Raw genomic sequence first — 22,403 nt, 5'->3', positions numbered from 1 at the left:
TCATAGATAGTACAACATTTCAAACGTATTTTTCATTGGAAGAAGCTCAGCGGGTGGAAAAAATGGATAGGTGACGTTTTGGGTCGAGACCCTTCTTCAGACTGAGAGTCAAGAAGCGAAAGGATCACGAGAGATATAATTGGGAGAACTTTATCTGAGGGAGATGTTAAGAGATGTCGAAACGCATTTATTTTATAATATTAAAAGTCGGCTTGGTAATGTTTGCACATGTCCATGCCCCCTGTACATTATAGTATGTTCAGCACACGGTTACACGCCTCAATCGGAAAGGCCAATCGGGCACCTAGGGTCACACCTTACGGCATTAAATCACAGGTCACACCTTACGGTATTACAAATTCTACCGAATTACGGGTTAACAGATTTATTTAAAAGACAACCGATTCCACACAACATTTCCACTGGTTTTGATGAGATCGATGACCTTCGTCTGATTATTTCCTTTCCCTACACGTAGATACATGGAAAAAAGCAGCAGGAAAACGTGAAAACAGGCCCTTCGGCCCAACTCGGCCTTGCCGACCAAAATGCCCATGCCCGTCCCATTTGCCCACGTTTAGCTCATACCCTGTACATTTCTCCTATCCATGCACCTGTCCAAGTGCCCTTTAAGTGTTATTATAGCATCTGCCTCAACCACTTGCTCTGGCAGCTCGTTCCACACACCCGCCACATCCAGCGTGAGTACGTTCCTCCGCGAGTTCCCATTAAATCATTCCCTCTCATCTTTAACCTATGTATGTCCTCTAGTTTTCTTTCCATTCCCCTTCCCTGGGCTGCAGCTATTCACCGTATTTACGCCCCTCGACTGTATACACCTCTATAAGATCCCCCCCTGATCTTCAATGAGTAAAATCATAGCCTGCCCAACCTCTCGCTATAACTCAGGCCCTCGAGTGCTGGCAACATTCTGAAAAATCTTTGCACACTTTCCATCATAAAGACTCTTTGCTACATCCGGCTGATCAAAACCGGACACCGTTTCGCTGTACACTGTGTTACATCTGTGAATTATAATTCAAAACCATGCAAGATTTACTAACGAAGCAGACAAGTTGAGAATAATAACTAGAAATGTGTTTCAGCGTTTAACATTAACACGTGTCTTTTAGAATTGGCCCAGCTTGACTCTGGGAGTGAGGGTGTGAGTGGGGAGAGGGAAAATGTTCGGACACCGGGGGCAGGAGTGCTCCCGCCTAAAGAGAGGCTGAACACGTTCTCAAGCAGGGGAATCTGCCAAAAACACACTCTATAAAAACCCACCCAACTGTATACAAAAATGAAATTTACTGTACCGCGGTACACGTTACCAATAATGTACCATTCAACCACTGACTTTCTGCAAGGCTTTCCAGAAAAAAAAGTTATCCCGAAATAAAAATATCCGATCGGGTATTGAACGGAGGTTCACTCGCAGGCACAGGGTGTGGGGGGGCATTGATTGAGTTCAATAATCCAGTTAATTTCTTCACGTGTGTCAGACCAGGCCAGATTTAGCTTGTATGAAGTCTGCAATGTATAACACTAGCCTAGACTGGTGCGTACATGCTCGCAATCAACATCCGGAAATATTCTATTCGAAGGGCCATGATCCGAAACGTCACCTATCCATGTTCTCCAGAGATGCTGACTGACCCGCTCAGTTACTCCAACACTCTGTGCGTTCTAATCTTCTTTGCCAGAATACACGAGAACTTTCTAGGAGACGGCTGGCGGGAAACACTTAGAGTTCCGCGCCCCTCCAGCCGCCCCCCCTCCCCCCATCGGCAGATCCCCGTATCCCTCGTGTTAACCCTTCCCGCCCCCCCCCCCCCCCGCCCCCCCCCCCCCCCCCCCCCCCCCCCCCCACCTCCATGCCTCTGACCTTTTGGGCTTGACCACTCCTTGTGTCACATACTTTCGCAACTCTCTGGGCTAAGGCATTACTCCTGAGTTGAGCACTGGATTGACTGACGACTGTCCAGTTGGTCTTCACAACTGCTGTTCGCTTTCCAACATCTCTTGTGATGCTCACCAACGGTGTATCTGCCCCCAGACCGCCTGTCGGCCGGCGGCAGGAGGTGCGGAGTCAATCCCAACGCACGTCCTTCCAACATTAACACTGCTCACACGTCCAGACACCTGGCCATTCATTCATTCATTCGCCCTTCCAAAGACCCTACTCTGCTGCAGACCAGCTGCCACGTCGGGTTACTTTACAGCGATGACTATTTTGGAAAATATTCCAAATAGTCCACTGATCCTTAAACCACGTGGCAGGTTCTGAAGTTCGGACTTCTTTAGTTATTTGTTGACCGTCCTTTTTTTTTCCTGACTTCCTACAACAACCCTCAACGCGTTATGCACTCTTCACTCTGGTTGTCTCCCTCTTGCGCCAGCCATCTGATAGCCACGGACTGCGAGAACTGATTCAATGCCGCCCTATCTCCGACCAGTACCCATAAGATCTTGTGGCTGGAGGCCACTGCGGCGTCCGGGCCCCAAGATCTATCCGGCGGCATGATCTGTAAACCCGAGCCGAACCGATCAAGTGAAGGGTCAGGGTCAGGGTCTGCCCCGGATCCCAGTCCTCTCCGTCAGTCCCAGACATAGCCCAGCCGAGGTCGTTTGAAATGCACTTGATGCATCTCAAACTAATGGTCGTGTTGAAGGTCGGACACGAGGGGCAGGGCGAGGAGAGAGAAATGTCGCCGCTTCAGAGAAACTTTCTTTAGCGAGGACTCACAAACCACTGACCTTCTCGGCACCACGGCTGAGCGAACCCGGAGAAATAACGCGACCTAGGCCATATGCACCTCGTTAAATGGTTCTAGTCAAACCTTCTAAAATATTCGAAACGAAATGAGTTTGGGGCATGTGATTTTAAATACATTCTAGGAAACGAGGCAAGTGTCATCTTTACGGGAATCAAGTCGTTTGAATCTCATATATCCTAATCCTCAGAACCCTGGGCAGGCGAGCGATGATATCGCAAATTGGCCGGACGCGACTCACACTGATAATCCACCCGTTTACACCCGGATTAACCAACCCATCAGATGCTAAATCTCCATCTGTGCATATACGGATTATAGGCATGGAAATCGCACACTGCTTGTGTAAAACACCGATATATAGGCATCATTTATAGACAACTAATTCGGGTTACATTTGCAACTCCTATCTCAATGCAAAGTCTACATTTTCTCCAGATATGCCTGGAACTCCCAACCGCTTGTAACTCACGATTGTCTCTCGCCTTGCGTCTATAGCAAACACATGTAGCAAATATATATATTTTTAAAAACATATTTGACGTGGAAAAAGTGAACCGCTGGCACATTTCACTACAACATTCTCAGAGTTTCTGATACAACTGGACAGCTATAAATATCTCATCGCCCCGCTTTTACCCACGCCCCGCCTGCTATAAACACGTCCACTCACATATATGTACAAGATCCACACTCATGCGTTCTCATACCACCTCCCATTTACATGAAGACATTCAGATGCATTCTCTCTCTCTCTCACCCCACCCGTTAACAAATGGGTTGGGCAGTTGCACTAAAACAGAAATAGGAATAATTCCTCTTATATATTGAATAAGCAGTTCCAATGGTTGAGTGAGTATCTTGGTTCCACAGGTGAACTAAGTGCTTGACATTTTGAGAAAGGTATCATTATACACATGGTCCGTGGTCGAGGGAATTACTGCAGCAACTGTGAGGTGTATAAATGTCACCAGCAGTGAAATGCCAGGTTAATTGTGAACACGTCGAAGCTCTTTAAGAAAGGCTGCGTGACAGTGCAATGTGGCCGGGATGCGGGACATCCGCTGGCCCTGAATGTGCTGGGAGCGAACGTGCGGATTCCCTCAAAAAAATCGAATTGAAATTCATTTAAACTGAACGGTGATCGGCTGGGAGGTGAGCTAGCTAGCGGTAGTTTAAGTCAGGAAGCTGATATCCAGAACAGGCCATTACATCTGGAACATCCAGAACAGAACATTATACTGGAACAGTGGAGAACTCGCTCCCATCCTGTATAACGACGTGTCTACGTTTTCATGTCGGTTTAAGATTTATCTTGGCGCCGGGTTTCCCAGTTAGTTTAGATTAGTGTGGTGCTGCGCCGGGAAAGAAGGGACATGTATCTCCAAGTTTAACTTGTGTTAGCAGAAACACACATTGTCGATGAGGAGATGAAGAGACTTCCCACCTCTTGTAAGGATTCGTCAATGGAAAAGGTTAAATTGTTGACAAAGGGTAGGCCGGATTCATGTAATTGATAAAAATAGGAATGTTTCACATTTTTTATATAGGTGGGCCAATCATAAACAATATTGTTTACAAATAAAATCAAGGATGCAACCATTTAGATTTCTAATTCTCCCAATCCCCCTCTTCCTCGCTGTCTCAGGTGCACTTCTCTGGGGCTATGCAGAAATATACAACAGTAAATACGTGAAAGGTGCGTCTCATCGTTTTCTCCATGTCTATTCTCACTCCGAACTCCCACCTTTTGTCAAGGGTTTGAATAGTTTAACCTGGAGGCGTCGTTATCTTAAATTGGGGGTCAGTTTTATATCGAACACCATGCCAGGCCAGTGTATTTGAACAGGAGGATACAACTACTATGCTTCAGCACAGACACCGCATCTGTATTTCGAGGTCTCAGCGGTGTCAAATAATATTTTTAAAATATCATTGTTTCTCCAGCTGTAGCAAAGTTATATGTTCCGCCTTTATTCCCGTTGATATCTCGAGTCAAGCCTTTGGCGTGAGCACTCAGTCACAAAAATTATGAGAGTTATATATATATTCTAACAGTAAATAAGAGCATCTCAACCGATGAACATGAAATGAGAGAGCAACCAAGAGACTATGTGCAAGTGCTTGTAGTTCTTCGGTAACAGGCCCGCAAACATGTCTATGTCGCTTCTGTTTTGTTGCTCAGTTTATAAGGGTTTACATTCTCAAATGGGAAGGGGGACGGGGGGAATATATCACCCTTATCCTGCCGGTAATTGTTTAATATTGTACCTCTTTGTCTTGTTGAAGTCTACAAACACACGCAGAAAATACAGCGCCTTGTGCTTAGTTTATCAGGAGATGGAGTCTCTCTCACATATTTATTACAGGAGGAGAATATCCCCAATATCCCCAGTAATGTCGATTCTTATATTCGCCGGGTATAATTTAATCTCTGGTGAAATATAGTTTTAAATCCGGCTGCCGATCTCCACCCGCCGCCAAAGTAAAGCATGTTTCTCTGTGCCTGCTGGAGTAACGTGCCCCCGGTCTCAAGGATCAGACCAGCACTGGGCTAGGCTAAGGTCTGCGAAGGGAGGGGTTGCAATTTAATAATCAATAATGCTTTAAATCTTGGCGGAGAGAGTAGGCCAGCTCGCAAAGTTTTACATCCTTTGAGTTTGTGCTAAAATCTAGGATCAAACATCCTTCAATAAGGCCCAGCGATCTGCGCCAGCGGGTAAGCCAAAGGTTTCCCTAGAAACGTAATGTTCTGCAGTATCTTTAGCGAGTTACACCAGTCCTACGCGTGTGAACAAAATGTGTGCATATATATCCCCTTCTTTCTCTCTGCAATTAACGCACACAATACACCGTGTCTATAAATGCCCTGTGCCCACACACACGCACACGACATGTGCACGCAGATACAATTAAGGAAACATAGATGGTAGATCGAGAAAAGCATGGGTGGACTGGTGGATAATTGGATCCATGTTACACGGAGAGCATGATGTGGTACAATTGTGAAAATCCCCGTTCAATAAAGGGAGCTGGGGGTAAAGTGTAATCCTGAATAAGAAGCTTGCAATCGGGGCCAGTCTGCTGTGGCGATACCACGACGCTGCCGTTCCACGGCTGAAAACACCTTTTTAGGACGAGGCGTGCTTCACATTTGCTACCGTTGTTAGATGGTATTAATTCGGCCAATTCCGTTTGACAAACTCCCGCCAATTATCTTACCTTCTGGTGCAGGGTATAATGGAGAATTCGCATTTCACAAGAGAGATGTTTGGCTGGTGAAAGATTTTGCCGGTCAGAATGTGACCGTGGTGATCGGCTTGAATAAATGGAGCACTGGTCAAATGCGGTGTAACTTTAACACAGACCCTCTACACACACACACCCACGAACTCCAAATGTCGCTGGATAGCACACAGATTTCAGTTTGAAATGTTACGTTCTCCTTACTCCATTATCTGAATGCTCGCCTTCAAAACGGTGCAGACAGACTTGATGCCTTTTGAAATGTTGTCCAACCCATTCCTTCCCTTTCCTGCCCCCTCCTCCCCTCCACACACAGACACAGACACACACACTTGATTATAAAAGGACAGGACTGATTCAGAATATTTTAATTTCACACGCTACTCCCAGGAGAGTGAGGGCTTTTTTTTTTTTTTATCTCTCTCTCTTCTTAACAAGCAAGTGACCGCAAAAAATCGTTGGCAATGGAGGAAGTCAAAATCAAGTTCAACAGCACAGAGGAAGATATTAACATAATAATGCGTCTGTCAGAATTGAATTTGGCCGGACAACGGGTTCTGGTGTCACGCTAGCGCAGAGCGAGGCCCTCCGCGGAATTTTCCCATGAACTGATGATTATTAAGACAACTGGGGTTTGTCAACGACACAAGTTGTTTGGGCCTTTGCTAGTTTCTGTGCCGCTTGAGCAGAAATTCCGCGCTTTGACAAAAAAAAAATGTTGATATATTTGCCCATGCAGAAATAGCTCAATTTTCTGCCCCCGAGTATTTACCGGCAAATAACCAGACCCGTGATAAACTTTCGCTGCTAGGATATCGCTGATCTCTTTCGCTCAATTTCTCAATGCTGTCCCCCTGAGTCTAATTGCAGTTTCCCAAATTAACTAATCAGCACAGCTCCGGTCAATGCCACTTTCTCCCCCCACCCCCCCCCCCCCCCCCCCCCCCCCCCCCCCCTAATTTACCTTTAAATTTGAGACTTAATGAAGAAAAAGCTCGTGTAACTCACATGATTTTGACGAATGGAATTTTACGGCCACGAGTTCTCGCAGGTAATTCATTGAAGACGGGGGCATCATTGACTGAGTCGGCGTGTTCCTCCCGGTGACAGGTGATCTTGTTTGTCTTGTTTTAGGTCTCTTTTCCGTGGCCGAGTTGGACAGATGCCCAAAGTGGGGGCAGAAAGTAGACAAGAGATGCAACTCGGCCGCTCGCCCACGACACCCACCCCTCCTCGGCTGCCTCTCGTTTTCTCACACAACTTGTCCCAGGTCTCTGGGAGTCCGCGCTGGAATCCAAACTGCTGTGGACGTGTCCAGAAATACAAGCAGCCAAACTGGCAATTCATTGTCCGGATGAAGTGATGCCCATTGTTCGCTCTCTGCGGGATCAGATTTCCTCTACCCCCTTCACGCCTTACACTGCACACTCATTTGGGTGGAAATGAAATATGCGCCAACATGTCCTTGCGGATCTGGATGGGAAGACGTTCTCTTCCGAGACTTCAACTGGCAGAAGCATTTACCATGAGAGCGCGCTCCTGTCTGGATTATCTGCTTTGTATATTAATCCCAACAGTTGGCAGCGCGTTAATGAAGCAGAGATCGCATGGCACGTCCTGGACATGTGGAGACGCAAAACCGCCCTAGTCGCGAGTGATAGAGCGAGGATGGAGAGAGAGAGCGTAGGAGTGAAGAGAGAGACAGCTCGAGAATAGAAGAGAGAGAGAGCGCGGATATTGAGATCGTACTCTCTCTTCTGCTCTCTCTCTCTCTCTCTCTCTCTCCCTCTCTTTCTCTCTCTCTCTCTCTCTCTCTCTCTCTCTCTCTCTCTCTCTCGGCCTCCGTCCGAGCTACCTTTGCAATTCCTCATCACCTGGTACTACCTTCAGATAAATACATTTGGTCTTTAAAACAGCGCGCACACACACAGCCGTTCACAGCCGCTCACAGCCGGCATCCAGCTACAATTCACTCTATCGTTGAAACGATGCAGCCGGGCTGTTCCCTGGCGAGCGTGTACAACATGTATTTGCCTTTCTCACTGCCTGTCCCCCAACCCCCATCTCCTCCTAACCTCCTTCTCTGCTGCTGGGGCATGGGGTGAGGGGAACCTGCACAATCTGCCGCCGAGATCACACTGAGATAGGCTTGCTCCAACAAGGCAGAGAGAGCATTGGAAGCGGAGCTTTGGGTCACGTTGCCCGACGTGAGGTTAAAGACAGACGTATCTCTGATTGTCTCTGTACCTTGCTGTTGGCTCCCAGCGTATTCCCCCCAAACCCCGCGGGCGGTGCTACAAGCCCCGAGTGCAAGCAACACAAGAGAGGTTTAAAGCACGATATTTTAATGCAAATTATGATATCAGCCATGGTGGGAGAAATCTTCCCAAAAATTCGCCGCGTTTGTGATTACGCGTTTGCGTCAGTGTGCGTGGAAGTTCAAACGTCTTTTACCGCCCCGTTATACGGCGAACGTTGATATATTTTAGGATATTTTTTGCGTGCCCTGCACGTTGAAGGAATGTCTAATGGAGGAATATCTGTAATCTTTACCGCAAGGATGGGAGAATATTTCAATCAGCAAACCCGTTTTCCATCCTCAGCGCAAGTTAATGCTAAATTAAAATATCACACATGGGATTTCAATAGAGGTATTTGGGAGAAATGTCCCGATCCACGGACTCGCTGTTCCACTCCTACCCCCCTATCCCACCATCCATTTAATCAATTTCAATACAACCCGACCTCGATAATACTTAAAATTGGGAACTTATTATCAATACAAGATTGGAGAGTGAAAATTTGACCCAAGCCTGCATAAAACACAGAATTATATTCTTCATCGGTGCTAATGCGACAATGCGGGTCTGTAAACGGCGAACACTTCCTTAACTTGAGTTGCAGGCAGTCCTTGTGGTGACCTGGAGCCCCGGGCAGTTGGATCAGGGCAACGATGGACTTTACCTGTGAACTTCCCCCTGCAAGGGCGAGAAGCGGGTCATTGTATAAATCTCATTTTATTTGTGCCTCGTAACCATTTTCCCGAGAGGGAAATGTTGCGATCAAAATAAAGAATTTCCGAAAGAGAATTGGGTTTTATTTCAGCCGATTTAAAAAAATCTTGTCCTTTTAGCTCTGGGCTCCTGGACCAGTGCTTGTTCAGTGCCGATTTAAACGGGGATGGAGGAAGAAGGGGGTCGAACAAAGTAACCACCAAGAGCATCAAAATATCGACAAATGAAGTGACCTTGAAATGGTGCAGGTTTGACGAACCTACTGCCGAGGGGAGGTTTGTAAAACACTCGCTCCCCTGAAAGTCAAGTTCAAAATAACATTTCAAATACGTTGCAAATCCTCGTCCTTGTATTTTTTTTTCAAACTGAAATCAAACTCGCAATTTTATAGAATGATATGTTTAAAGAAAAATAATTGAGATGCGATTTTAACAAGAATGTGTAAACTGGCCTAAAAATATTAAAAAATAACGCTGCACCTCTCGGAATAAGGCAAAAGCCACGGGTGACTGATTAATTAAATTATGTTTTAGTGGTTGTAAACCACGGATATATCGGTGTCCTGCAGCAAGGCACTTAATTCACACTTAACACTGAACATTAACACAACAGAACACTTGTGTTTATCTTCTAAAAAAAACACAATTACATTGCGATAGAGAATGGGATGGGAAATATTTTACACATTTAAAAAATTCTTGGCGGCGACACCGAATGTATATCAGCGTGACACAACATCAAACATACCGGCGAATTTGACATATTTTTTCAGAGCGACCACTTTTCAATAGAGCCCGACATAGGGTACAAAGGAACACTTATGATTCTCTAAGGTAGGCCTAGGTTAGGGTTACTTGTGCAGGGAATTTATCCCTGATACGTGCCCCTATTTTTGTCATCCCAGTTCTATTGGTCACAAAAATAAGGGGAAACGAGGGTCTGAGTGCAGGGAAGAGCTAAAGCGGCAACGTTCAGCGCTGATGGGCACGTGTGTACAGAACTCGCCTTTAAACAGGCCCTGATCCAGACTTTAAACCGATCACATATATTGCACATATTTAAAGTCTGTCGGGGTCACCCGGCTACCAGCAGTTACCTCACGATGCTGCAAGCATTAAAATATATTTCTATACTTTTCAAACTTCTCTCATGATGGCTTGGTGCGTTGGAATATATTTCTAAACGGAAAATTACAATACAATTCGGAGATATCCGATTGTATGTGACCGCCGTAAACTTCCTCCCAATTCCTCTCAAATAAAATGGAAATGTCCCCTCGAGAGAAGTGCCATTATATGGGACTATTTTACCTCTGAACCTGCTGAGTGCTGCAATGATATTAAAACTGTAGAACAGACGAATATGTGTGTATTGAAGATAGATGCAAAAAGCTGGAATAACTCAGCGGGACAAGCAGCACCTCTGGAGAGGAATGGGTGACGTTTCGGGTTGAGCCCCTTCTTCAGACTCAACCCGAAACGTCACCCATTCCTTCTCTCCGGGGATGCTGCCTGCCCTGCTGAGTTACTCCAGCTTTTTGAGTCAATCTTCGGTTTAAACTAGCATTCTTCTTACACAATATGTGTGTATAGGTTTCATTTAAATAAAATAGACGATTGAATGCTGTCTGTAAGTCTCTGTCTCAGGTTCCAGAACCACATAGTTGTTTTGTACGTTCTCTGAACTTTGCATTTTGTGATTTTTCTGTGACTGGGTGTTGAAAAATCGGTGTGGGAGGAATGGTGTTCAGGTGGGCCTCTGCCCACGTGTCCCGTGCCTTCAGTTAATCCCAGTCCGCAGAAGGATCCCGACCCGAAACGTCAGCTATCCATGTTCTAGGTACTACAGCAATGTGTGTATTTTTGTGAGTCCCAGTGTCCAGGTGAGGTGTTGCTTACACGCCCCGTGCCTTCGGCCAGTCCCCAGTGTCCAGTCCCATTCCACTGGCCGTCCGGAAGTGCAGCGCGCACTCAGCCCCTCCCCCCAACTTGGCCCCATTTCTTGTTAACCGCCCTGGTGTTAAATGGTTGTAAAGCAGGAGGTCAAATCAATTGGTGCGAGAGACCTCGAGGGGGAGGACTGGCGGTGCACAGTCCCAGGGGCGGGAGCCGCGGTCATTATCACTACTTGACATCCTGCAACCTGAAAGCCAAACGTCCCCACGTCAGTCCCGGCCAGGTGAAGTCACATTGTGATCTCACCTGCGGGGAGACGGTGCCGGGAGCAGGCACTCCCAGTAAGCAGTCACATTGTGTTTCTGTTTGTGCTTTAGAAAATGTACGGTACATCCCCTTAAACACCCGTGCACGAACAATAGCACATTTATATATATTACAGTAGCACATTTATACCTTTACAGTAGCATATTTATATATTTTGCAAATACTCCAATAACCTTCACCTGAAATGCTTCCACAGATACAATGTTAATTATCGGGCATGGAAAAGTTGGAGAGTCTATGTAACGGGTGTAGGTGTTCCGCTTGAGAGTGGCGCGGGGCAGGTGGAAGGCGCAGGGCCGAAGGCCAGATCCTTCAGAAGCTCAAGGAGTGAAGTTCTGATCATGTTTGGGTCTGAGGCTCCCACACAATTTCTATTTGTAAAAACCCAACCGTATGAACATTGAATTCTCCAATTTTAGGTTAATAGACTACAATCAATCATTTTTTTAAGTGTAGTTTTTTTTTTGTTGCATTCTGAAGAAGGGTTCCTACACAAAACGTCACCCATCCTTTTTCTCGAGAGATGCTGCCAGTCCCACTTAGTTACTTTGTGTCTATCTTCGGTTTAAACCAGCAGTTCCTTTCTGCGCACCGTTTTTAACCCCCCCCCCCCCTCCCCCCTTCACCCCCACCCACTATATTCCTTCCTCTGGTTTAATATTTCTCACTTCTTCAATCCTTATCTCACACCTTTCTATGGTCGTTGTCCAAACCCATCCCCTCACCTGTATCACGCGCCAGGCTTTCTCCTACTCCCCCCCCACAATGAATCTGAAGAAGGGTCCCGGCCCAAAACATCTCCAGAGATGCTGCCTGACCCGCTGAGTTATTTTAGCAGTTTGTGCCTATCTTTTTGAAAACCGAAGTCTGCAGCTCCTTGTCGCGACACTTTCTAATTGCAAGAATGACATTTGAAATTTGACTGAAGAAATGCGTTTTAAGAAAAGCGTCGCAATTTACAAGCTAACTAATCTAGAATAAGGGCAGTTTGCCATATCATCGGAAACAAGGTGAATCTGGGCAGAGACTCGCTGAACACCCGCGGTACCGCTCTTCTCAACTCATGATATTTGTGCGAATTTAACGATTTTCATTCTCATTCTATTATTGATAAAACGCACTAGTATTTCAATTTAAAAAAAGACAGGGGTTTCTTTTCATAAGACTGAAGAAGGGTCCCGACCCAAAACGTCACCCTTCATTTTTTCTCCGGAGACGTTGCCTGGCCGTTGTGTTTGGTGAATTTATGAAAATAATAGACGCAAAGTGCGAGACATTCACCAAATACAAGGCATTCGAAAATTCTGTTGAGTTGCAATTCTGCTCAATTTTATTTTATCATCAAATTATTTTTAGATTTTTTTCAAGTAATTGTTAAAAACATCATGCTTTTAAAAACCAACGTCTAAATTCTACAACGAATAATAGTTCATATTAACATGCAATAGAATTCGCTTCTCTTTGGAAATCCATCACCGAATCACGGCGAGACCCAACTTTAACTCGAGACAGTAACGAAATGTCATACTGTGATTATTTTTTGTTTTGTTTTCGTCAGATTAACACAAAAGATTTTGGGATTAAAATATGGACATTCGTTTTGTAGAAAAACATGTACGAGGTTCGAGTTTAATAGAATTATTTAATCGTGTTTAATAAACTTCGGCCTAAATGGACAAGTTCTGATCTTTGCAAATGGGAATGAATTCAGCGCTTTGTATTACCCCAGGAGAAGGCAGGATTGAGAACGGCGACAGAGTTAGGCACAGGAGCGTTGAGCAGAGGGTCCAGCGCTCTCAAAGAATGAGAATACAGCTCCAACAATCCGCAGGAATCGCTTCCAGAGAGCGTCCGAGTGCGGGCACATGACCCCTGTCGCATTTTGGAGACAGAAAACTAATTGTAAGCGGGTTGGAGAGGGATGAAGGATTTAGTGTAATTGGTGCACAGGCGGCCAAGCTAACGACACCGCAACCTCGCTGCATCGCATCGATTCAGGGTGTGTGGAGTGTTTAGAAATTAAAATATGTGAAGTTCAGAGTCGCAGCAATCCCGCGTAAACGAGTAAAAGACGAGGTAGTTTTAAATGGTGTTTTCTAACGTGTTTTACCACAGATGCAGCAGATGAAACTATGAAAGTATGTGTTCAACATTTGCATGTACATGTTTAGTTTTAGTGTTACAAATAACAACATTTTTCGCTATCTTTGAATTTTTAAATTCTACATAAAATGTATATTCAGCGATGAAGGTGATTTAAAAATTTATTTCATTGAGATTTCTACAACGCGAGGATTAATAATACAAAAAAAAGTTTTGTCTACCTATATTTAAATCTTGACATTTTATAATTCGTGAAATTGATTTTTTTTTTTGGAACAAGGATTCCAGGAAGAAGGCGGATAGAATATTGCCCCGAGGCTCTGCGGGCAGGAGTCGTGGGCGGCGGGTTAGTAGCAAACTCCGAGTGGAGAGCGATGATTCTCGCTCAACTACAACACCCGCTCTTTCTCTAGATTATTTATGTTGCAATCCTATTCTTTTACACCGGGAAAATGGATTTCGGTGTTTTTAAAAAGTCAGTAACTTTCTTCGAAATATCCCAGTAAAAAAGCGATTTAAATGATGCTCCCTGAAAACCCAAATGGACCCGCATAACAAAAAAATATAGCGATGCATTTTTTAACAAAGGGTTATAGATTTCAGGTGTTGATCCATTAATAATTTTACCAGCTGAGTTCGCCCCACCTCCCCCCACCATAGGAGTTATTTTTATATATTAGAGACAGGCTACTCAAACTACAAGCGTGCAACTAAAGCCGGGGATATTCCCGGTTCGGAGTAGTTCATTTTTCCTCCACAGTGAAAAGTTATATTGAATTATTTTAAAATAAACGACAAACCGACTTCCAGGCCTGAAATCGACAGTTTTTCTGAAATAATTATTTGCTTTGTTTTAGGGGGGGGGGGGGGGAGGGGGCGGTTTGCATCTTGTAAAGTCCCTTAACTCGGGGTGTTCCAGTGAGCGAGGCCCCAGAGTTAACATTGCTACATTTCTGCCAATAATTTCTCAACTTGACGTTTAACGTACACTGACACCTGTCGGTTGGAGCTCAGGTCAACCGATATCTTCACCAGGTCCCCAATTCACCACGGTTGCATCTTACCTATGTATACCTAAGCACCTTTGTACTTAATTATGATTGTACCTGTGTATTGTAAGATTTTTACTGATCTCTATGCATGAAAGGAATGTCACTGTATTTAGGTAGAGTGACAATAAAGTACCATTGAACGGCCTGATTTGACACTCAAATGCCTGGGAATGAAGGAGATTGCAGGGAGTGGTAGATACTGCCTGATCCATTACAAATTCTGACCTGCCCACTATCGAACGGATTTACATGGGGAGGGGGGGCACATCAAAAAGGGCCACATCATCAAACCCATACCACCTTGGCCACACGCTCATCTCACTCCTATCATCAGGAAGAAGGTATAGACCACCAGGTTCAAGAACAGCTTCTTCTTAACAAATATCAGGGTCCTGAAAACGACATAATACTAACCTCAACGATGAACTTCTATGGACTTTGGTTGCTCTAAAGACTATGGGCTTCTGTTGCATTTTTTTTTGCATTCGTATTGTTGTTATTGATTTGTTGATTTTGTTTCTTATGTATGATCAATGTGTATTGTTTGTATGAGCCTGTTATACCGCTGCAAGTAAGAATTCCAATGTTCCGTTGTCAGTATATGTGACAATTAAACATTCTTGACTCTTGAAGTGCTGAGTTCCTCCAGCATTTTGAATTTGCTCTGATAAATGTGGTTTTTTTGGGGGTGGGAGTAGTAATTCAGATCCCTGAGACATGGGAATGGTTTCTGGGGAAGGTGGGACTAGTACAAAGTGGATGGTTACAATAAGGCCAGACCAAGACCAAAGTCCTCAGCGAGTTTGGCTTGTGTTGTGCAGGAGGGTTTGAACTAAAATGGTGCGGGTGAAATGAACTTAAGCCGGGGAGTGAGAGGGGGACATGAAGGGAGGAAAAACTGTAAAGGAATGAATGATTAAAAGTAGAAAGGAGATAAAATAATCACGAGAAGCAAAGGGAGAACAGTGCAATAAAAGACTAAGATGGCTAACAATGTTACAAAGGCAAGTTCTAAAGGTTTATCCTTTAATACACAGAGTGCTCATAGCAAGGGTAGATAACAAATAATAATGTACGTGGTTATAATATTGCTGCTGTTATGAAGACATGGTACCATGGATGGGGTCAAACAACCAGTGGGAAATTAATATGCAGGAAGGACAGACACAAAGTTGTGTTGTTAGTAAAAGAGGAAATCAACGTGATGTTGAGGAAGGGCATTGGCTGAATAAAGCACAAAAAGTAATCAGTTTAGTTTAGTTTATTGACACGTGTACCGAGGTAAAGTGAAAAGCTTTTGTTGCGTATCAACTGGACAGCGGAAATAAACGACATGGTTACATTGTAGCCATCCACGGTGTACTCAGATACAATGATAAAGGGTACACAAAAATGCTGGAGAAACTCAGCGGGTGCAGCAGCATCTATGGAGCGAAGGAAATAGGCAATGTTTCGGGACGAAACTTTGCCTATTTCCTTCGCTCCATAGATGCTGCTGCACCCGCTGAGTTTCTCCAGCATTTTTGTGTACCTTTGATTTTCCAGCATCTGCAGTCCCTTCTTAAATACCCGATAAAGGGAATAATGTGAATAATGCTTAGTGCAAGATAAAGTCCAATAAATCAGAAATAGTCCAAGGGTCTCGAATCAGGTCCAATGAATGGGTGGAGTTAAGAAACATCAAAGCGTATATGATGTTTGGGAAGTGTCTATAGACCATAGATTGTATTAGTAAGTGAAGTAGCAGATGGAGTAAATTGGAGTATATACACGTGTATGTACGTGTATGCTTTTTCCATTGAGAGTAGGGAAGATTCAAACAAGAGGACATTATTTGAGAATTAAGGGACAGAAGTTTAGGGGTAACATGAGGGGGAACTTCTTTACTCAGAGAGTGGTAGCTGTGTGGAACGAGCTTCCAGTGGAAGTGGTGGAGGCAGGTTCGATTTTATCATTTAAAAATAAATTGGATAGGTATATGGACGGGAGAGGAATGGAGGGTTATGGACTGAGTGCAGGTAGATGGGACTAGGGGAGAATAAGTGTTCGGCACGGACTAGAAGGGCCGAGATGGCCTGTTTCCGTGCTGTAATTGTTATATGGTTATATGGTTATAATTGTGATGAAAAATTGACTGGAGAACAGGCTAATCGCGACTGAGCATTGAGCATTGGGAACGGAATAATTAACAATCTTGTGTGGAATCCTTTAAGAAAGAGTGATCATAACATGATAAAATTCTTCCTTTGGATGTAGAGTGAGGTGCCAGTATGAGAAACTAAGGTCTTGAACCTGAACCAAGGATGGTGCAAGGCTTAGATTGACTGCAGTAGTTTGGGGAACATTACTAAATAGGTTGGGGGCGGTGGGGGGGGGGGGGGGGATAGGGAATGGGAAACATTTAAAGAATGTATATGTGAACTATGGCAATTATTAATTTCTGACTAAAATAAATCAGATTAGAGGAGTCAATCATGGCTTACAAAGCAAACCGATAATAGTATCCAATTCAAAGAGAAGAAGTTGTCAGAAAATTTCCAGACAAAGCAGCAGGCCTGAGGATTGGGAGCATCAGCTGTTTAGAATTCACCAAAGGGGTTCAAAAATCGATTAAAGGGCAAAGATGGAGTATGAGAGTAAATTGAAAAGATAACTGACTGTAAACATCTTGAGACAAAGTGAAGAAGGTTAGTAGAAACAAATGTAGGTCAGCTACAGTCAAAAATGGGAGAAAATATCATTGGAACAGACATGCTGCAACAAATAAACATATTTCTTCTTTCAGAAAGCAGGATGTAAGTAAAGTTTCAGAAATGTTGGGGAACCAAGGCTGCAGAGAAGAAGGATCTGAAGGAAATCAGTGTCAGTAAAGAAACGGTGCTGAGGAATTAATGGGGCTAAAAGCTGATCAATGCCGGTGTCTGGTAATAAACATTCCAGAGCACTGCAGGGAGTTTTTTTGGAGGATGTAACTGGCACAAAAGATAAGGGCGAACCAGTGGAAGTGGTGTATTTGGACCTTCATAAAGCTTTTGACAAGGCCCATTGGAAGAGGATAGTGTGCAAAACTACAGCTCAGGTGTCTGGGGATAATCAACTTCTGCTGAGAATTGGTGCACAGACAGGAAACAAAGCATCAGAATAAATTAAGTAGGACTGAGTGCGTGCCCCAGTGACCAGTTCAGGGGCTCAATCATGTGCAGATGCAGGAATTCTGAGCAAAAACCCCCCCAAAGTGCTGGAGATACCCATTGTGTCAGGCAGCATCTGTGGATGGAATGGACCAATGCGTCTGCCCATTTCCCTGCACAGATGCTGTCTGATTTACTGAGTCTATATTCTGGACTCTTTTTTTCGTCGTTGCGCTACCTATTGTAAGTTTATGTATTGATTGGACTCATCGACAATGTGATTTGACTGACTAGCATACAAACAAAATATCCCATCTAAATTCATCCCATCTGCTTGCATTTGGCCCATATCCCTCTAAACCTTTCCTATCCATGTACCTGTCTGACTGTGGTATAGGTGTTATATACTTGCCTCAACTCTCTCCTCGGGCAGCTCGGTCCATATACCCATTGCCCTTTGTATGAAAATATCGCCCCTCAAATTCCTTCTAAATCTTTCCCCTCTCACCTTAAACCTATATTCTCTTGTTCTTGATACCCCTAAAATAATTTGTGCATTTACCCTATCTATTCCCCAGTTACTGGAACGTATTGTGGCATACAACAACATGATTTTAATGCATGCCCTTAAATCTTCTCTAATTGAGCGTCTGTCGAAATTAAAAGTGGAGATGTTGCAGTCTGCATGACTGGGATTCATTCGCAGTGACATGGACATAAATGGCTCCTGTGGGCAGTCTACACCGAGGCTCTTTGTATGAACTGAACAGAGAACAGCAAAAGCAAAATGTGTTGGAGATAACAATTTGAATTCTTAAATAATTTTTTTACACCTCAGGTGTCAGATAATCAACACTTTTTTTAATTTGATGTGAGTGATGGAAGTGGGAATGATTCCTACGTCAGTGTCAGCCTCAAACCACATGAGGAGTCAGTACAATTAACCCAGAGTAGCCTGACCGTGGCAAGCCAAATGCTGGCCCTGCACAAGGGAGACAAGCGAAGTGGCGGTCACAAGGTTAACTGGGGGAAAGTTAATGTCACTCCACCAAAGTATTTGCCTGCTGTTCTAGTCACCCCATTACAGGAAAGATGTCGAGGCTTTGGAGAGGGTGCAGAGGAGGTTTACCAGAATTATGCCTGGATTAGAGGGTTTCAGCAAGAGGGAGAAGTTGGATAAAAATGGATGACTGGAACGTGGTAGATTGAGGGGAGACTTGATAAAAGTATATAAAATTGAGAGGCGTAGATAGAGAAGATGGTCAGAACCTTTATCCCAGGGTGGAATTGTTCAACACTTGAGGGCACAGCTATAAGATGAGAGGGGGAATGTTTAATGGAGATGTGCCAGGCAATTTTTATATACAGAAAGTGGTGGGGGCTGAGGACACATTTCCTGTGGTGGTGGTGGTGGTGGAAGCAAATACGAAATACTTTAATAGAGATAATGAGAGGTATAGATAGGGTAAACGGTCGGAACCTTTGCCCCAGGGCGGAAATATCAAAGACTGAAAGCGTAGCTTAATGGTGAGAGGGCAAAGTTTTAGACAGAGAGTGGTGGGTGTCTGGAACACACTACCAGGTGTGACGGTGGAGGCAGTTACGACATGAGAGACATTTGTACAGGCACATGGATTATATGCACTAGTGAAAGGATAGATATGGATCATGTGCAGGCAGAGGAGATGTTTAAATCTGAGATGTTCACACAGACATTGTGGAGCAAATGGCCTGTTCCTGTGTTGTACGGCTCTATGTTCTATATTTTCTCCCCATCTCTATTTTTCCACAGAATGCCTTCAGTTTGAGGCCATCTTTATTTCCAGGAATGAGTTACTAATGAATTGAAAATAGCATCATTAACATTAATTAATGCAGAGATAGACAGGATGGTTTAAGTTCAGTAACATCAAGTCAGAGATGTTAATTATTCACTTGGAGCTGGATTATTGTCTCAGACTAGAGCAAAGTGAAGGAAACTGGTTTGTGTTTACTGCGGCTAAAGACTATACCCCTTGATTTCATCCTTTTAGTACAGGAGGCTCTCAAAGTGAAAATTAACTGGTAGAATGAAGGAATTCTGATTCATTAAGGGCGTTACATTGCCTTTGGATCTTTCGTAGATAACCAACAATGCCAATTAATCATTACACAGCAAGATCCCGCAGGCAGAAAATGAAAACACGAGAGACTCCGGATGCTGGAATCCTGAGCAATCTGCAAACTGCTGGAAGAACTCAGCTAGTCACACAGCATCAAACTGAAGGAGTGGTCCTGACCAGAAGTTTTCACTATCCAATTCCCTCCATAGTTATTATCGGACACATTGAGTTCCTCCAGCACTTTGTATTTTGCTCAACAACTTATCTTCCTACTCACTCACCTCCAGCACCAGAGGCAGCCTTCTACCCATTGGTCCCCAATATGGGACTTGGAAGTCCTGTCCAAGTCTCAAGTTCAAGTTCAAGTTCAAGTGAGTTTATTGTCATGTGTCCCTGATAGGACAATGACATTCTTGCTTTGCTTCAGCACACAGAACATAGTAGGCATTTACTACAAAACAAGTCAATGTGTCCATATACCGTAATATAGATATATACACACATGAATAAATAAAATGATAAAGTGCAAATAACAGATAATTGGTTATTAATAATCAGAGTTTTGTCCGAGCCAAGTTTAATAGCCTGATGGCTGTGGGGAAGTAGCTATTCCTGAACCTGGTTGTTGCAGTCTTCAGGCTCCTGTACCTTCAACCCCAGTTCACTACCCAATCACTCCCACAATCTCTGCACTACCCCAACCCTTACATCCCACTCACCCGAATGGGCATCCATAACTATGGGCTGGTCTCCATCACTCCCTCTCCATTCCTGGCCAATTGGACTGTAGTCAGCAGCCGTCCTGAACACAAGGGCCAATGGGAGTGGCACCCACTCAGCCCAGCAGAGGGCACTAGAAGGTAATAGAGTCATCCAGCATGAAAACAGGCTCGAAGATAGACACAAAATGCTGGAGTAACTCAGCGGGACAGGCAGCATCTCTGGCGAGAAGGAATGGGTGACGTTACAGGTTATTAGATTATTAGATTAGATAGCCTTTATTGTCATTCAGACCGAAGTCTGAACGAAATTGAAGCAGTCATACATACAATACAATACAATAAAAAACAACAATAAACACATATTAACATCCACCACAGTGAGTTCACCCAACATCTCCTCACTGTGATGGAGGCAAAAGTCTTAGGTCTCCAGTCTCTTCCCTCCTCTTCTCCCTCTGCGCTGAGGCGATACCCCCCGGACGATGTTACAACTGTCCCGCGGCTCAAACGCGGCCCGGGGTGGTCGAAGCTGCCGCCCACCAGTCCTGCTGACGCAGCCGCTGGCCCGCGGCCGAACCCCGGACTAAGGCCACCGCCGCCAGAACGCCGTCCCAGCCACCGGAGCACCGTTCCAGCCCCGAGCCGGATCGCCCTCACGTGAGTACCGTTACCGTCTCAGCCTCGCGCCAGGCCGCCCCGACATGGGCGCCGCTCCTCCCTCGGGCTGGGCCGCCCCGACATGGGCGCCGCTCCTCCCTCGGGCTGGGCCGCCCCGGGGAGACCTTTCTTCATACTGATGTCAGGGGAATGGGCGGGATAGAGATAGAATGTAGTCAGAGACAGTAAGACTGGTGGGAGAAATGGAAAGGGGGAGGGGGTGCAGCGAGAGGGAAAGCAAGGGCTATTTGAAGTTAGAGACATTTAATGTTCACACCGCTGGGGTGTAAACTACCCAAGAAAAATATGAGGTGCTGTTCTTCCAATTTGCGCTGGGCCTCACTCTGACAATGGATGAGGCCCAGGACAGAAAGGTCAGATTGTGAATGGGAGGGGGAGTTAAAGTGCTGAGAAACCGGGAGATCAGGTAGGTTAAGGCGGGCTGAGCAGTGGTGTTCTGCGAAATAATCGCCGAGCCTGCACTTGATCTCGCCGATGTACAGGAGTTGACACCTGGAACAGCGGATACAGTAGATGAGATGGGAAGATGTGGCCAGTAGGGGGATCCCGTTGGAGGTGGCGAAAGTGTCGCAGGATTATACGCTGTAGGCGATGGCTGATGGGGTGGAAGGTGAGGACAAGGGGGACTCTATCCTTGTTGCGAATGGGGGGAGGGGGAGTAAGAGCGGAGCTGCAGGATATCGAAGAGACCCAAGTGAGAGCCTAATCTATAATGGAAGAAGGGGACCCCCTCTTTTCACAGAGACCCTTCCCTTACAATTCCCTGGTCAACTGTCCTTTCCCACCCAAACCACTCCCTCCCAGGTACTTTCCCCTGCAACCGCAGGAGATGCAACAGGGATTAGAGGGATATGGGCCAAACGGAGACAGGTGGGACCAGTGTAGATGGGGCATGTTGGTCGGCAAGTCGGCCCGAGATCCCCGGGGTGGGGGGGGGTTCACGCATTCCGAGGTGGGAATGCGACCCTCGTGTGAATATTATCACCATAACAGTTGAGTTTCCGTTTCGAAATCGGATGGGAAGCGGCGGAAGGGGTGGGGTAGGTGATGGGTGGTGGGTTGTAGAGTAAAAACTACGACACAGGGTGAAGGGAACCCCTTTATAGAAGCCCCATCTCAGACAACGTGCAGAGAAACGCGTCCCACCACAAATCTTCCCGAAATAGCTAGCCCTGCCCTGGGATAGGAGGGAGTGGGCGGAGAAGTTGGGGGTGGGGGGGGGGGGGGGGGGTGGGGGTGGGGGGGGGGGTGGGGGTGGGGGGGGGGGGGGGGGAGTCGGCTCCGTGCAGCGGGAAGATGAGGGCGGCAGGTGTGGGCTCTGCTGATGTGGGACACAGCTAGACATGAATTAGCGAGCAC

The 22,403-nt window shown here is 45.3% G+C and overlaps 1 long non-coding RNA gene across 2 annotated transcripts in view; it reads right to left on the bottom strand.

The window, feature by feature from the left end:
- LOC116989429 overlaps positions 1–6,322 on the bottom strand; it is a 94,523-nt gene extending 88,201 nt beyond the window's left edge. Inside the window, exon 1 of one of the 2 annotated variants that reach the window (XR_004416244.1) lies at positions 5,997–6,322. This is a non-coding gene — a long non-coding RNA (uncharacterized LOC116989429). The remainder of the gene's footprint in view (positions 1–5,996) is intronic. The other variant, XR_004416243.1, reaches the window with a different exon arrangement.
- Positions 6,323–22,403: the final 16,081 nt, after the last annotated feature.

The sequence above is a fragment of the Amblyraja radiata genome, chromosome 29 (assembly GCF_010909765.2).
Source record: "Amblyraja radiata isolate CabotCenter1 chromosome 29, sAmbRad1.1.pri, whole genome shotgun sequence".
Lineage (NCBI taxonomy): Eukaryota > Metazoa > Chordata > Chondrichthyes > Rajiformes > Rajidae > Amblyraja > Amblyraja radiata.
This window is presented reverse-complemented; position numbering and strand designations above follow the sequence as displayed.